We start from the raw sequence: 16,073 nt of genomic DNA, 5'->3' as shown, positions 1-16,073 counted from the left end.
AGAGGAGAGGAGAGGAGAGGATAGAAGGGGGAGGGAAATGGGGAGAGACGGGACAGAGCGTGTAGAGAGTCAGAAGGCAAGAAAGTAAGGAGGGCTGGAGAGATGGCTCAGCGGTTAAGAGCACTGACTGTTCTTCTAAAGGTCCATCTGTGTGTGTCTAAAGACAGTTACAGTGTACTTACATACAATAATAAATAAATCTTTGGGCCATAACAAGCAGAGGTCCTGAGTTCAATTCCCAGAACCACCAAAAAAAAAAAAAAAAAAAAAAAAAAACTGAGGAGGGGGTCAAACAGCTGCTTTTATAGTGAAGCAGGCATGCCTGGCTGTTGCCAGGTAACTGCAGGGCGAATCTTAGAACGCTAACACTAGGTACTGTTGTACAAACACATTACTTTAAAAAATATTTATTTATTTACTTTATCTATATGAGTACACTATAGCTGTCTTCAGACACACCAGAAGAGGGCATCAGATCCCATTACAGATGGCTGTGAGCCACCATGTGGTTGCTGGGAATTGAACTCGGGACCTCTGGAAGAGCAGTTAGTGCTCTTAATGGCTGAGCCATGTCTTCAGCCTCACACATTTCTTTTAAAATCAGAAAAAAAAATGTGTTTATATATTTATTTAGTGTATATTGCATATACATGTATATAGACATGGTGAAGTCACAAAACTCATGATTGTAGATCTCAGGTTAGGTTGGCTACCTTCCTCTCCTTCATATGGAGGGTCATCTGGCTCTCTCCTCAGCTCCCTTCATGCTTAAATTTTTTAAAAAATTATTTTTATGTGTATGAGTGTTTTGCCTTTATCCATGCCAGTGCCATCTGAGATCAGAGGAGGGAATTGGATCCCCTTGATCTGGAGTTATAAATGGTTGTGACCTGCTATCTGAGTGCTGGGAATAGAAACTCGGCTGTCTACAAACACAAGTGTTCTTAACCACTGAGCAATACACACACACACACACACACACACACACACACACCCTGTCCATTTAATTCCATATGCGTGTGCTATGAAGATGACCCTCTACAGCTAGTCTTGCATTGATGCCTGTATCTTGGGGAACCATAGTAACAAACCGCTGTAAACCTCAGAGCTGCGGTGACCCCCAAGATCAATCCTGTTGAATGTTGGTGTTCCCTCACAGAAGGACTGGGTGGAGAGGGTCTTTGGCCCCTCCCTTGATATTCCCTCCTGCACCCTCCAGCCAGCTGGAATTGAGAGTGGCCTCGGTCTTGGGAGGTCCCAGATTCTACAGAGTATGAGAGGTTAACTGAGGGGGATTCTAAATAAGCAGTTATGAGTAGTCCATTCTGGGGCGGGGCTGATTTGGAGGTCGCCTACATTCACTTCTGCTCTGTAAGTAAGTCCAATAAACTCCTTGGTCCCCCAAGTTGGATTTTGATGGAATCCTACTTCGGTTTGTCTGTGGTGCCATAAGAAGTAGGTAGACTTCTCCCCAAGGAACATTGGCCATATTCCTGTCCCTTCTCTCACCTCTCTGATGAGGAGTCTTCAGGTCACAGGAGAGAATGGTGGTCCCAGGATGCGGAGCACACTCCCCTCACGTGGGTTCACTGGCTCCCTCAGGTTTGCCCAATAGGCCCTCATAAGTCCCAAGCCCAACTCAACCCTGTCATCTGCCTTTCAACTATCACACCCAGTCTCTGTCCAAGGGGAGGATGATGGGTGGCCTCTTCTAACGCGGAGTCCTGTGCTTCTGAGCTGCTCTGGGTGGGACCGGAGGAAACCTCTTTGCAGCACACACTGGAAGGGCCAGGATGGCGCGCGCTTCTTAGTTTGTGGTCTGGGCCACAGCGACTCGCTGGCTCGCAAACTCCATCTGAGAGTTGTTTTGGTTACTGGGGATGTAATGTGTCCGTGGAGTCAGTCCAGCAGGAGAAGGGGGTCCCGGCCGGGAGGCGTGGCGTGGTTTGCCAGGCTGGGGTGTGTGTGTGTGTGTGTGTGTGTGTGTGTGTGTGTGTGTGTGTGTGTGTGTGTGTGTGTGTGTGTGTGTGTGTGTGTGTGTGTGACTCTGAGGGGCGTGTCGGGGCGTGTCAAGGGAGTGTCCGGGCGGGGGCGGGGCGAGCGGAGCGTAGGAAGGTGTGGCCGCCGATCTGGCCTCACTTCAGCAGTGTGGAGCTAGAGAAGCCTTGACCTTCCCGGCTCAGCGAGTGGAGAACAAAGTGACGGAGAAAACTTCCCGGAGTGTGCCCTGAGTCCCCACGGGGCCTCGCTCAGGGGCGCAGAGCCGGGCTAGACCGGTCCTCTGTGTTGAAACTTGGACCGAGGTAAGGGCGCCGAAGGGAGGGACGCGAGGGAGGGCGTCTGGGTCGTCTCGCATGGGCTCCAGGGATCCTGCAGTGGGGTGCTGCACAGCACAGTCCCAGCCTCCACCAGTGGGCCAGCCTCGTCCATCCTCTCCGCCCGCTGTGGAGGCAATCAGGGCCGCTGTGGAGGCAATCAGGGGCGCGGCGGGGCCACTTTGCTGCGTCCGGGAGGGTGGCAGTCCTCAGCGGCTTCGCATTCTCTCTTGTCCAGCCTGGCTCAAGGCAGGATCCTTTTCCAGAAAACTCCGAAGTGAGGTCTTGCCCTGCCCCACGCGTGGCGCGGATACAATTAGGTTCAGCTGTGCCATCCAGGTTGCGAAGTGGCGGCGCCGTCCATTCCCATCAGTGCCCATTTCCTTGCGTCCAGGGGAGAAGGGCGCAGCGGGGAGAAGGTGAGCATCCCTGGCTTGGCCATTGGGGTTGGGAAGGGGGCGAGGATCGCTCGTCCTGCGACCACCTAGACCCGCGCGGCTCCCCGCCCGCTGCGGTGCCAAGTTTCTGTGAAAGCCGACAACATTGTGTCCCTGATGGATCGTATTTACCACAAACCGTTCAGGAAGAAAAGGGCCCATTCTTCCAGCAGCAAAGTGTAGCGAGTAAAATTGAGGGATTTTTATCTCTGAGACCGGAAACTTAATATGGACGCGCTGCTTCTATGGCCGTTCTTACTTTAAAAAAGAAAAAAAGAAAAAGAAAAATAGGGTAACTTTATATTATGGGTGGGGGAAGCTGCTCGTTAGCGAAGATAATTCCATTCCCGGGAAATTTTCCTGCAGTTCCCCGGCAGCTGCTGGAAGAGAAGCCGCTAGGTGACATTCCCAGGCAGACTAGGTGTGCTACAAGTGTACACTCCCGATGCGTGCGAAGGTCCAAGATTCTCTTCTGGGGCAGTTCTCGCCCTCTATTTCTCTCTATTGTCGCTGTGGTCCTCGTTTAACAGATAACACCTGACGTCTCCAATTCAAGATAGAAAACAATGGTCTTTAAGAGCTTTTTAAAAATGGCTTACAAGTTTCTTAAAGGCACAGATCAAGTGCTGCGAGTAGAGTACCATCTGCTCCTCTTCCGTTTGCATAGCCAGCGAGTGCACATGTGCTTTTCAACTACTTTCCTGTCTTCCTTCCTTCCTTCCTTCTTTCCTTCCTTCCTTCCCTCTTCTCCTCCCCTCCACCTTCTTTCTCCCCCCCCCCCCCCGCTTTAAGTTGTAGTTTTAGCTGGGCATGGTTGTGCACACATTTAATCCCAGCAGATCTCTGAGTTTAAGGCTATTCAAGGCTACACAGTGAGGCCTTGTTCCAATAAATAAATAAATAAATAAATAAAACCAAAAAAAAAAGAAAGAAAGAAAAGAAAAGAACAAGGGGCGGGTTGGGACAGACAGACCAGGTGGTAGTGGAGAAATGCCCCAGTGGTTAAGAGCTGGGTTCAATTCCCGCAACCCACATCAGGCAGTACACAACTGTCTGTATTTCCAGCTTCAAGTGACCTGATTCCCTTCTTACCACCTCTACTTCCTCTTCCTCCTCCTCTTCCTCCTCCTCTTCCTTCACCTCTTCTTCTTCTTCCCCTCCTCCTACTCGTGCGTACACACACACCCTAATAATTAGAAGATTTTTTTAAAAAGAGATTATCTTTTTTTAAAACTCCAAAAGTCTAATATTAAGATGAATTTAAAAAGCACATTTTCATATTATTGGATTTATTTTTCCTGCTCAGCTGAAAGGAAAATGAAACCTGTTGCTTTAGGGTGGCAAAGGTCTTTTTTGATGGGTAGAAAAAATAATGGTGAGGTATATCTGTGTTTGTTATTTACAGTAGCCAAGCAAACTCCCACAGGACCCAAGCTTCCATGTCTAACATCCCATAAAAGATGAATGAGGGAGAGGCATGGTAGGGCACTGCTGTAGTTCCAGTACTCAGGAAGCTGAGGCAGGAGGATGCTTTGTTGTAGGCCTGCCTAGGCTACATAGCAAAAACCAAACCCCAAAACATGATCTCAGGCACAACATGGTGGCACATACTTTTAATTCTAGCTCCTGGCACTTGGGCATTAGCAGAGGCAGGTGAGTTCCGTGAGTTCAGAGCTTGTCACAAGCCAGAAAGAAGCAACAACAAACCCATACCACAAAGCAAAGTCTCAATACCATGTCACATACTTGATAATGAGGCCCTGCCTGCCATTGCTCCCTCCTCTCCCTCCTCTCCCAGGATTGCAGGCATACTGTCTGCTCCAGACACTTCCCACTGCAGCTTGTCATTTCCAGGCCAGTATCTTGAAGGAACCAGCATTCTGCTTACACAGTTCTCCCTCTCTTCTCCATCTGTTGATTACCCACACATCCATCATGTGTCAGTCAAATATCTTCGCCAAGATGCTTCATTTTCCGTCCTCCTTGTCTAGTTGTCAGTGCTTGTACTAGGACACAGTTTAAAACCACATATTTTGTCGTGTCAACCTTGCCTGGTCCCACGTGTTTGTTCGTGGTACAAGGTCAATCTGACCAACAGGAAAGCAGAGTCAAAAAAATCAATTCACATTCAATTTGCCAAGCCCCTGGTGTACATTTTCACACTGGAAGAAGACTCCTCTTGCAAGTCACTCAAAGGCACAATGTGGGTCTCTGCTCAAGCCCCACCCTACCACAGATCCACCACAGATTACTGGAAATCAGTGTCTCTTGGCTAGTGACAATATATATATATATATATATATATATATATATATATATATATATATAAAAATAAGCACCACAAAGAAACCTTTACGGGCAGATTTGTTTATTTTTTGTTGGTAAGGGGGGTATAGAAATGTGCTTTATCCAGCGTTTATATCTGGCTGTCCAAGTGATACTCAGACATGTCTTTGTACACAGGGAAGGATGTGTGAGTAGATCCATGGGCAGTCAATCAGCCTTGTATCACATGAGTGTTCCCGACCAATCAGCCATGTATCACGTGATCATCTTTAGCCAACCACCTTTCCAGGCACTCAAGTTTTCATGTCTGATCTTGATTTGGGGAGAAATTTGGTGTAAGACTTGGAAGTTAGGCTGAGAGACATGTTGCTTCTATAAATATATGTCAATAAATAGGATTAAGGTGTATTTCGTTTGGCACAGTTGAAGTCACCTCAAAGTGGTGCATCACAGAAGTAAAGAGGCAGTAAGAGGAGCGTCTTGCCTGCTTTATTTAGTGCCCACAGCGGGAGAATTTAGCAGCACAATCTACTCATATAGATTCAGTTTTGATGTATGGGCAGTTGGCTGGAGAATGTTACAAACACTCCAGGTTTGTAGTTAACATATCAATTTGTGGAATAATTGATAGAAGCATTTTATGAAACCGCGCTATGCTGTATATATGTGGTAGATGTCACTGTGGCTGTCTGGATAAATGGAATCTTGTATCTTATGGGACTCTTCACATTGAAATAACAATAAGATAATATAGACCATTCTCTTATTTTGTGGATAAAGAAACCAAGTGCCAGGGACTTGACCCAGTCAACAAGTTCTCAAAGAGGCACAGCCCTGGTGAGCTCTCAGCTTACTGGCTTCTGGTTTGTCTCTCTGTTTATCCAAGCCCTTTTAAGGACAGCAAGCCTTCAGGGACATTTTGGAAACATAGAGTAAGTCTTAAGATTTCAGGACAAGGACCATGGCCAGCACCAAATGTCAGCTGCTGCTAAGTGTCTCCCGAACAGAGGGACAGATGTGTGAATGGACTACAGGATATGAAGCAAGCTACAGTTCTCTGGAGTTGACAGTGGGTGGAGCTTGACCTTTGTGCACATATTCCTAAAGTGTAGTAAAAGGCAGAGGATCCACACAGGTGAGATGTGTATCTGTCTACATTGGGATATGCTGAATGGGCCATAGGGAAGGCATGCTTTTATTCCATTTCAGGTTATTTTCTAGAAAGGAGCCAGAAGCCAGGACTGAAAGGCACATGGGAAGTAGTCTGGACCTGTGGGTCCCTGTTTGACCACCTCACTTCTTCCTCGAGTGCCCTGACTGAAGTTTCAGGTGTTAGAAGATTCATACAAGCTCGTGAGCGTGAAAGCATTTTGCAAACATCAGGACAAGAAAGCTGCAGCAGAGACTATTGCACAGGCTTCCTGTGTATTTGTGTCCTATTTATCTTCTGAATAATCTTTTTTAAAAAGCAAGGCTTTGTGGGCTGAGGTGTGTGTGTTGGAGGGGGAGAACATAGCGTACCCAGTTCTCCTTCAGTATTGAACAGTGGTTGAGTGTACTGCCACAGTGTGTTATTCAGTCCTGTTACACTGCAAACATGAGCTACGACGTAAGAGAACTTCAGGTGCTCAGTAGCGAGTGACAATAAGCAATGCCCAGAGCCAGTGATTACACTCGGGGAGGAAAGAGAGGGCAGATTTGCACGCTGACAAGTCCCCTTTGGAGATTATCTGCAGTGTGTTTGGAGAGGCAAGACTTCCAGAGAGGCCCGTTTCCAGCAGTGTGATCCACTAAGGTAGCAGGTGAGGTCTGAGGATGGACAAGGAGGGAGAGGCTAGAACTGTGGAGGTGAAATGAACTCAGAGGGCAGGGAGGAGGAAATCCTGCAGAAGAATGATATCTGTGTTGTTCACATACATCAGTCACACAGAAGGCGGGTAACAGTGGATTGGCACCCAGGTTCACACCATTATGAAATTTCGTAGTATGTATGTCCAGTGTAAGCAAATCAGAGATCATAGTGAAAGCTACCTACAATTTGAAAGCTGGATTTTACATTATCACAGAATAGTGAATAGAAAGTGCCAACCACAGATGATTGAGGCCAGTAACAGCAGGCTCTTCCCATCTTGAGTCATATGGGCCTGGGCCCTGGCCAGCTCTCTCTGCACTCCCATCTTGCTGGGGATTGGCCTGTGTGGTTTCCATTTATGAGGCCTGTAGCTGAGCCAACAGAATCTGGCCCGCAGCATTGGTGATATTTTCCTGGTGTTGGGTTACCGGTTTCCGTTTCTTTTCAGCCAGGGTTTGGATTTCTGAATGTGTCTTTTGGACGCAGTGCTTTGAGAGTTACTATTACTGATTATGTGGAAGGAGATTGCTGAAGGGTCTTTTGTGAGCAGTTTGTGAACCAAGTTAACAGATCCTTAAAGAGGTGAAAGTTAAGGACTCCTGCTGGTTTTAAAACTGAATGATGAGCTTTTAGCGCATTATTTCATTTCACATTAAAAGTCGGAACTTTGCCCTTGTGTAGCATTTGCCTCCTATGGTCCAGGGACCTACCTGGACATGTGACTCCATTGGTAGCATGCCTGCCTAGCCTGTGCAAAGCCCTGGGTCTGATCACACAAACCAGGTGTGGTGATGCATGCCTATGGCTTCTGAGATGGAGAGGGGTGGAGGCATGAGGATGAGGAAATGAAGGCCATCCTCGTCTCACACAAAAAAACAAAACAAAAGCAAGGCAACCCAGAGCTTGGCGTGGTGGCGCACGCCTTTGATCCCAGGACTTGAGGCAGAAGCAAGTGGAGTTCTGAGTTTGAGGCCAGCCTGGTCTATAGAGTGAGTTCTAGGACAGCCAGGGCTACACAGAGAAACCCTGTCTAGAAAAACAAACAAAACAAAACAAAACAAACAACCCCCCCAAAAAAAAACCAAAAAGAAAGAAAGAAACAACAAAAAAAAACAAAACAAAAAAGAAAGCCAATATGCAAAGAGCTGGCAGTATTAGTTGTTTCCTTCCTTCCTTCTTTCTGTCTGTCCGTCCCTCCGTCCCTTCCTTCCTCCCTCCCTCCTTCCCTCCCTCCCTTCCTTCCTTCCTTCCTTCCTTCCTTCCTTCCTTCCTTCCTCCCTTCCTCCCTTCCTCCCTTCCTCCCTTCCTCCCTTCCTTCCTCCCTTCCTCCCTTCCTTTCTCTTTGCTGTCATTCAATTTCTTCTACGGACTTGTCTTTCTTGCCTTTTCTGTTTCTCTTAGCAGACCATGGAGCCCAAGGAGAGGCCTCCCTATGAGCACCTTGGGTCCTTTTCTCTTATGCAGTTTAAGTCTGTTACTATAGCACTCCATGCTGGTCCTCTTTGGGTGACTTCCTATCACACAGGGACTAGTTTGCTTATTTTACTAGTGCATCCTGTCCAGGTAGAGCCCAGAACTTTAAAAAATGCTGGCAAAATGGTGGTGTCAGTTTTATGTGGTGTGGGTTGAAGATACCCTGACAAGATATGGTCTCAACAAAGACCCAGAGAGCCTTTGTCAAATCTTGACACTAAAAAAATTTAAGCGTATGGGCATGTATGTGTTTGTTTACATGTGTGATAGGGTGCACATATGTACACATGTATGTGGAGGACAGAGGTTGATGTTAGATGGCTTCCTTAATTTTTCTCTACTTTTAAAAAATACATTTTAAATGTGTGTTGGTGTTTTGCATGCACGTGTGCCTGTGAGGCACCAGGGTGTTGGCTCCTGGATGTTACAGACAGTTGTAAGCTACCATATGGGTGCTGGAAACTGAACCCACGTGCTCTGGAGAGCAGTCGTTCTCTTAATCATGGAGCCATCTCTCCAAACCCTCTTTCTCCTTTTTTTTTTTTTTTTTTGGTGCAAGGCCTCTCATTGAACCTAGAGCTTGCCAAATCAACTAGACTGACTGGTTAGTAAACCCCAAGGCTCCGCCTATGTCTGTCTCCCCAGAACTCAGATTAAAGGCTCACCTGGATGTGTGGCTATGCATAGCCCTCCCCCCCCATTTTTTTAACATTCTAGGAAATTGAACTAGGCTCTTCATGTCTGTGCGGCACACTATCCGCTGAGCACGCTTCTGAGCGTGAGTCTGGGACTCTTTAAATGGCCTCACCAGGAGGAAAAGGTTGACATTAAAATCGTTACCCACCCCCTGTTGAGAAGTAGCACTGTCCTTAAGCTGAGCATCAGTAGATCTAGATTCCAGTCTAGAATAGAATTTTCACTCCTTTGGCAGATTATTATTATTTTTTAACATTTAAAGGCCTTCTTTTCCCGAGGAGGAGAATAACACAGCTCTTAAGAGATTCCCAGTGTTTCCTTAGCTACATAGTGAGACTGTCTCAACAACAAAACAGAAATATATAAAGACTGTGAAGCGTGTCTTAGGGACACTCCCTGGAGAGGAGCGTCTGTGTGGAACGGCTTGTATCGGATAATGAAGACCCAGCCAGATAGATTAGTTTTGCAGAGCTGGGTGGTAGAGTTTTAGGCCATTACATCAGTTCATCAGTAGGTCCTGTAGTTTGTAAAGATCAGCCTGCCGAGCTATTGCTAATAATTGATCTATGACTTAACAGAAACTTTTCAAACTGTTTTTAATGAGATATGTGTGGTCTCTAAGAAAAAGATCTATATATTAATATATCTATATGTTAATATAACTATTAACAGTGAGAGGCATTTAGAAAAATTGGCCCGCTTAGGAACATGAACTTTGTAATAACTGAGCCTTTTAACTGCTTCAGTGAAGACAAAGGACACCAGCATGAGGAAGTTTGCTTTGCCTCAACTCCAGCTTCCCATGCAATTTTACTTTTAAAAATTACCTATCTCAAAATTTGTTTAGAGATGTTGCTGTGCCTGGCTGTTATTAATCTAGTAAGTGTACGAAGACATTGGGCCTACAAACAAGTCTGTTGTGGCTGGAGCCTTCATGTGGGTGGGGACAGATGTCATTGCATGATGGCATTTTTTTTTAAGCTCTCTGAATTTTGATGGCTTGGTAAATCTGATGAGTTAGAAAATTCACTAAAACTGAGTTGACAGCCAACACTAGAAATATTCAGGAAATCAGTCAACGAGTGGGTGTACAAATATGCTACTGTCAACACTGAAGAACACCTTGTGCCATTTCCATTGTCTAAAGGAAATCCTCTATACATTTATAGAGATCGTGGACCATTTTTGAATCATTTCAAAATGTAATTTATAGGCTACAGTTACCTGTGTCCAGCAGATGATGCTACAATTTTTTGTAAACTATAAACAATAGTGATAGTCCAATAGAATATATCTTGTTCACAGATGCATATAAGAAAGGCTGTCACAAGTCAGTCTGTATAATTTTAATGGAATTAAAATTATTTAATTTGGACCAACAGATACTTTAGAAATTATTTAGTTCAAACCATTTTTTTTTTCCAGAAGGAAAACTTGTTTCTGGTTAGTTAAATGACTCGATTTAAGGGCAGGGAGATAGCTCAATCAGTAAAGAGCTTGCCATACAATTGAGAAGACCTGAGTTTGAATCCCCAGCACCTGTGTAAAAAGCTGTGTGTGGTGGCTTGTGCTTCTGATCCCAGTGCTGGGGTGGATGGACTTGGAGGGATCCCTGGTGCTCACTGTCCAGCCTGCTTTGCCAAATCAGAGAGCTTCAAAGACTAAGGTGAAGAATAACTTCTGACCTCTATGTACATGTAAATACACATGAATATGTGCACACATACACTGTACACACACATACACATTCATATGCACATGCACACACAGACATAACACACACACACACACACATACACACGTACCATTTGTAGTTAAGCAGTCAACAGTCATGGGTTCTCATCTCTTTGACCAGTTATGAGTCACTGCAGGTACTACCACGTCCTGCACTCTCTACTGGTATGAGTCTTTCACCTAAGTTGGAGCTATACCACTGGCCAGCAAACTCTACAGTCTCCACCCTTACAGCACTGAGGTTTATAGGCAGATAGGCAGCCATGATGTGAGTGGGGTCTGGACTACGGTCTTTGTGTGGCAAGTTTTCTTCCCCACTGAGCTGTCTCCTCAGTCCCTTTATTTTGTTATTTCATGCTCTCACTTGCCCTCACCCGCCCCCCGAGGGGGGGGTGTACACACCATGGGTTATTTTTTCACACATTGAGGGGACTGAATTCATGGTGTCAGGCTGACACGCCCACCTCTTTGGCCCCATACTGTCATTTTAATAAGACAATTATTATTATATGTGTATGAGTGTTTGGCTGAATATATGTAAGTGTGCCACATGTGTGCCTGGTTTCTACAGAGTCCAGAAGAGAGCACCAGATTGTCTGGAACTGGAGTTACAGATGGTTCTTACAGATGCCACAGAAACTGAGGCTGGGTCCTCTGCAAGAGCAGCAAGTGTTCCTCTTTGCTGAGGTCTCTATGCAGCCCCTTACAGTTGTGTTTTTTAAAGTGTGAGCTATGGTGGCAAAATAGTCTAGCAGGTAATAAATTTTGTGTGTGTGTGTGTGTGTGTGTGTATGTATGAGATATTCTCCCCCTAATTTTTTTCTCTTGAGACACAGTCCTACTATGTAGCCCAGGCTAGCCAAAAAACAAAACAAAACAAAAAAACCAAAAACCAAAACCAACCAAACAAACAAAAAACCCTTTATTTCTTGCCACTGTACTTGACTTTGTCACATGGACCTCATGTTTACAAAGCAAAACACTTTGCCCATTGAGCCCACCTCCCCACATACCCTAAGTAACTGGGAGGCTGAAGGTCTGCATAGCTGCTCAGAAGTTTGTGTGCCCCCCCCCCAACTCCTCTTTGCAGTGTTCATATGCAATGACTGCAGATTCGTCTATGATAGGAATGTGTGGTTGGTAGGAATTTGAGCCACATGGAGAGAGATCTCCATGACAACCTTAACATTTTTACAGTTGTGTTGGAGCAGCAAATCCATGAAACTATTGTGACTCACAGGTGACCAATTTTATCCTAGGTGATGTCCTCCCTGTCCCTTCCCTTCCTGCCTCTGTGCCCCTACTTCCTGATCCCCCATTCACCACTTCTGCCTCTTGCCACGTGGTCCAGGCTTGCTCTGCTCTCGACACCCTCCCCAGTGTCTCCACAGAAAGCAAACACGTGATGGGGTTTGTGTGCTTAAGCCTTTGGAAGAGCTACAAAACCTGATTACGTTTAGAAGCCATCTCTGCAGGCCTTGCTAGTTACCGGTGAGCCCTCTGACACATGAAATGATATCAAAGTATTCCTGTCTTTAAGATGAACCTGTCATTAAGGGGTACATGGGAACCTTGAAGACAGGACATCATCTTGTGGGTGAATTTCTCCCTTACACCTAAGCTGTAGAGACACCATGATCCTAAAGCTTTTGCAAACACTCTGATTTGTCGTCCTTGTGGACTCTCAGCTTTGTCTCCCATTAAAGTCACTGAGTGTGAGCCTCGAATTTTAAGCAGCCTGGACAGTTGCTTTAGCCCAGCTCTGTTCTGAGCTGAGTCTTCTTGTCCTAGTGAGCACTGCAGGGAGTTATGTGCACTGACCTACTTTGTGTCTCACAGCCATTTGCCCTGGGCGGCATATGTAACTTGAACATGTGCTAAGCATGATTTTAGTTCCATGGGGAGTACCCTCTGTTTGAATATCTCATCTGACCCTCACAAATCCATTTAATTGCAGCTATTTTGATATCAGGCCAAGTCACTAAAAACCAGCCGGCTCCCTGCGGGAGACAGTAAACTTTTGATGGCCATCCCAGTAAAAGTGGAATTCTTCTGCAAATAGATGCTTTTTCAAGAATTCTTCTTGTAAAAGCTCAGGGAAGTTGGCAGTCTTTGGGTGCTTTTGGGAGGATATTGTGGAGGGTGCCAAGTGGCACATAGCTACTGTATGCTTGGAAAATGTTAACAAGGGGCTGGGCTCCTCTGAATGTGTGTCTTGGCCTTTAGAGATAGCTGCCATGTTGAAAGAAGCATCTTTTAAAACCAAATGTAGACCTTGGGCATCCTCCAAGGGGAGTGTTGTAAATATAGCCAGGCTGATACTCAGGGGTTTTCTTTGTAGAAAAAAAGAAGGGAGTGTTTAATAAGAATCGTGAAGTGTTTGAGCAGAGACCATGATTTCAAAGAGGTGCTCTTCTCCTCCAGGCCATGTTCCTGTCAATATTGTGTTTCTAGTTCTGGTTTTCTCTGTACCTCCCCCATAGTGTGGAGCCCCTCCCCTCAAGGCCACTTGTGGGGAGGGATGGTACTAGGATAAGAGACTGCTGTATTGCACATGCTAGGCAAATACACCATGCTGAGCTACATTGGCTGTCCCCTTTACAGCCTTTTATTTTGAGAGAGGACTTATTAGCCACCCTCAAACTCTCTGTAGCTCAAGCTGGCCTTGAACTTTTGATCTTTTTGCCTTAGCCTGCCAAGCAGCTCAAATTATAATTCTGTGCAGCTAGGCCAAGTTGTTTTTGATTATTATTTATTAATTTTTTTGTTTTCTGTTTTTGTTTTGTTTTGTTTTTGAGACAGGGTGTCATTCCTTGAGATGCTTGGCTTTGACCTGTCCCCTTAGCCCCTGGGATGTCATTGAATTTATGGCCTTCCTCAGTCTCTGTATTCAGGGAGGGCAGGTGTAACCATGACATCTGGCTTCATGGCTGCATTTTTTTTTCATCCTGTCTTTAGTGTGGGGGTTAACTAAGCCAAAGGATGTTCACAAAGCAGGAAGGGAAGACGAATCTTATCATATTTTGATTTTCCCCCTCCCTCTATTGAGCTTCTGGTTGAAAGCAGTCTTAGGAAAAACATTCTACTTTTGAACTGGATGGGCTGAGCTTTTAAAAAGCCATAAACCACTGACTAGACTGAGTTAATTCATGACTCTGTTATATGTAAAAAAATTAGCGTTACAGAATTACCCCTAGCACAGTTTCTCTGGTGCTATTATAAATTCTTCTCACACACACTACCTTCCCCCACATCTTTAAAGTCTCCTGTTCTAACATTTGGATGCCCTAATGTATGCAATCACAAAGTACAGGGACAGTGTGAATTTGAATTCATTTTGGAGGGCGCCGGGGAGAGAGGATCAGGTTTCTCACCCAGCAAGGTTTGGTCTTCTGTGACTTTTCTTCCCCGCTTCCCACATGTTTCCCTGGAGTGGATGACAGAACTCTGAGGCTGCAGTATTTGCTGGTGGGTTCCTTGCTCCTGCGTGATGGCTGGATTTTCAGTCTATAGTTGTTTGAGGTCATCTCTGCTCTTGGAAATGCCACAGGTGATCCAGAAACCTTTTTTGAGCCTTGTTGGTGTTGAGGGAGTTTTACATCTCAGAGCATTTGGAGCTGGGGTTTGAGGTCCGTGATGATTCATTCGCCTGTGTGTGTCAGCCGTATCATGAGGCATGTTCACATGCCTTTTCAAATGAGTGTTCTCCTATGCCAGGGAGCATGGACGTCGTATATGCACATATTGCAGCACAGATCTGGGACAGAGTCCCAGGATGTCCGCCTCATTCCTCCCAGCTTGTTCTCTGGAGGAGGGAGGGCTTAGAGCACATGTGTGCCTTACACAGGCCATATGGGATCGGCAGCACTGTGCAGCTCTGACAGCTGCTTAAATTATCTGTGACACCACATCCTACCATTAGCCAGGGAGATGGATGACTGATAGTTTCCATCAGAGGAGGCGGGGCTCTGAGTGCTGGAGGAGCCCTCCCAGGCTTCCCACCCTGTTCACTAAGTGCAGTTGGAAGCAGGAGCACTGGGCTAGACAGCATGTAAGCAGGAGCATTGGGCTAGACAGCATGGAAGCAGGAGCACTGGGCTAGACAGCATGGAAGCAGGAGCACTGGGCTAGACAGCGTGGAAGCAGGAGCATTGGGCTAGACAGCATGGAAGCAGGAGCACTGGCTAGACAGCATGGAAGCAGGAGCACTGGGCTAGACAGCATGGAAGCAGGAGCATTGGGCTAGACAGCATGGAAGCAGGAGCACTGGGCTAGACAGCATGTAACGTATGGCCACAGAGTTGCACACATCTTCATATCTGTCTCCCAACCCATCCTGAAGTGTGACGTGTCACTGATTGGAGAATTTTCCAGCAAGAGCACTAGGACAAAGACTGAGAAGAAGTGCACATTTCCCCCATGAACTAATATCCACAAAGTCTGTTTTTACACCTTTCTTACTAATCATGTGCACGTCCCATTCTTAGGAAATCTTTGCCTTTCAAAGATATTTTTCATCCCTTCTTTTCTACGTACCGATTTTCTAAGCCAGAGTTTGTCCTCTCTGAGGTGTGCTGATCTGGTCTTGTGCTTACTGTCTTCCTTCAGTAAGCAGGTTAGAGTTTCTCTCAAAGACATACAATATGCGGACTAAGTAGTCATCTTCTTCATTGTTCCTTTTTTAAGATTACTAGAGAGGGAGTCTTCTAGTTTCTGTGTTGTCTTGCTTGCTCCCACACTGCAGATAGAACCCAGGGTCATATACATGCTAGGCAAACGCTCTGTCATGGAGCTCAGCCCTACCCCGACTCCTGGAAGTTTTATTTAGTTTACACTGTGATTTATTTCTCATTATAATGTGTATTATAAAACAATAAGAAAATGCTATATTGCTTTTGCTGGGTTTTAATGCCAGCTGTTTGTATGCGATTATGAGACTCATCGTGAGACATGAGAATGGATAAGACATGATTGTTGGTCCGTGTATAGGATGCTCTTGTTCATGGTGGGATATACTCCTGTTCTTTTGCCTCGGGTGTTAGGTCATTCCCTTAATGTATACCAGTATACCCTATTGTAGGTTCTTGGTATTCTATATTATATAATATCTTCTGTAAATGTTTTGGGTTTTTTTGTAATGGAAAGAAAGGCATTTCCTTAGCTGAAGAGTGACAGAGTGACAGAGATGATTCCAGTTAAGCATCTGTTTGTTGTGTCTGCCCCTTCTCTATGACTCCTCCCATTAGCAAACCATCTGCCCTGCTCAGACCAAATGGGCTG

At 45.6% G+C, this 16,073-nt stretch overlaps 1 protein-coding gene across 1 annotated transcript in view; it reads left to right on the top strand.

Moving 5' to 3' along the window:
• The first annotated feature begins 2,163 nt into the window (after positions 1-2,163).
• Tiam2 (TIAM Rac1 associated GEF 2) overlaps positions 2,164-16,073 on the top strand; it is a 206,975-nt gene continuing 193,065 nt past the window's right edge. The window contains exon 1 of the mRNA XM_021186122.2: positions 2,164-2,303. The gene's annotated coding sequence lies outside the window, so the exon portion shown is untranslated. The remainder of the gene's footprint in view (positions 2,304-16,073) is intronic.

Source organism: Mus caroli, unplaced genomic scaffold, assembly GCF_978045245.1.
Source record: "Mus caroli unplaced genomic scaffold, Mus_caroli_1 scaffold_18, whole genome shotgun sequence".
NCBI classification, from domain to species: Eukaryota; Metazoa; Chordata; class Mammalia; order Rodentia; family Muridae; genus Mus; species Mus caroli.
This window is presented reverse-complemented; position numbering and strand designations above follow the sequence as displayed.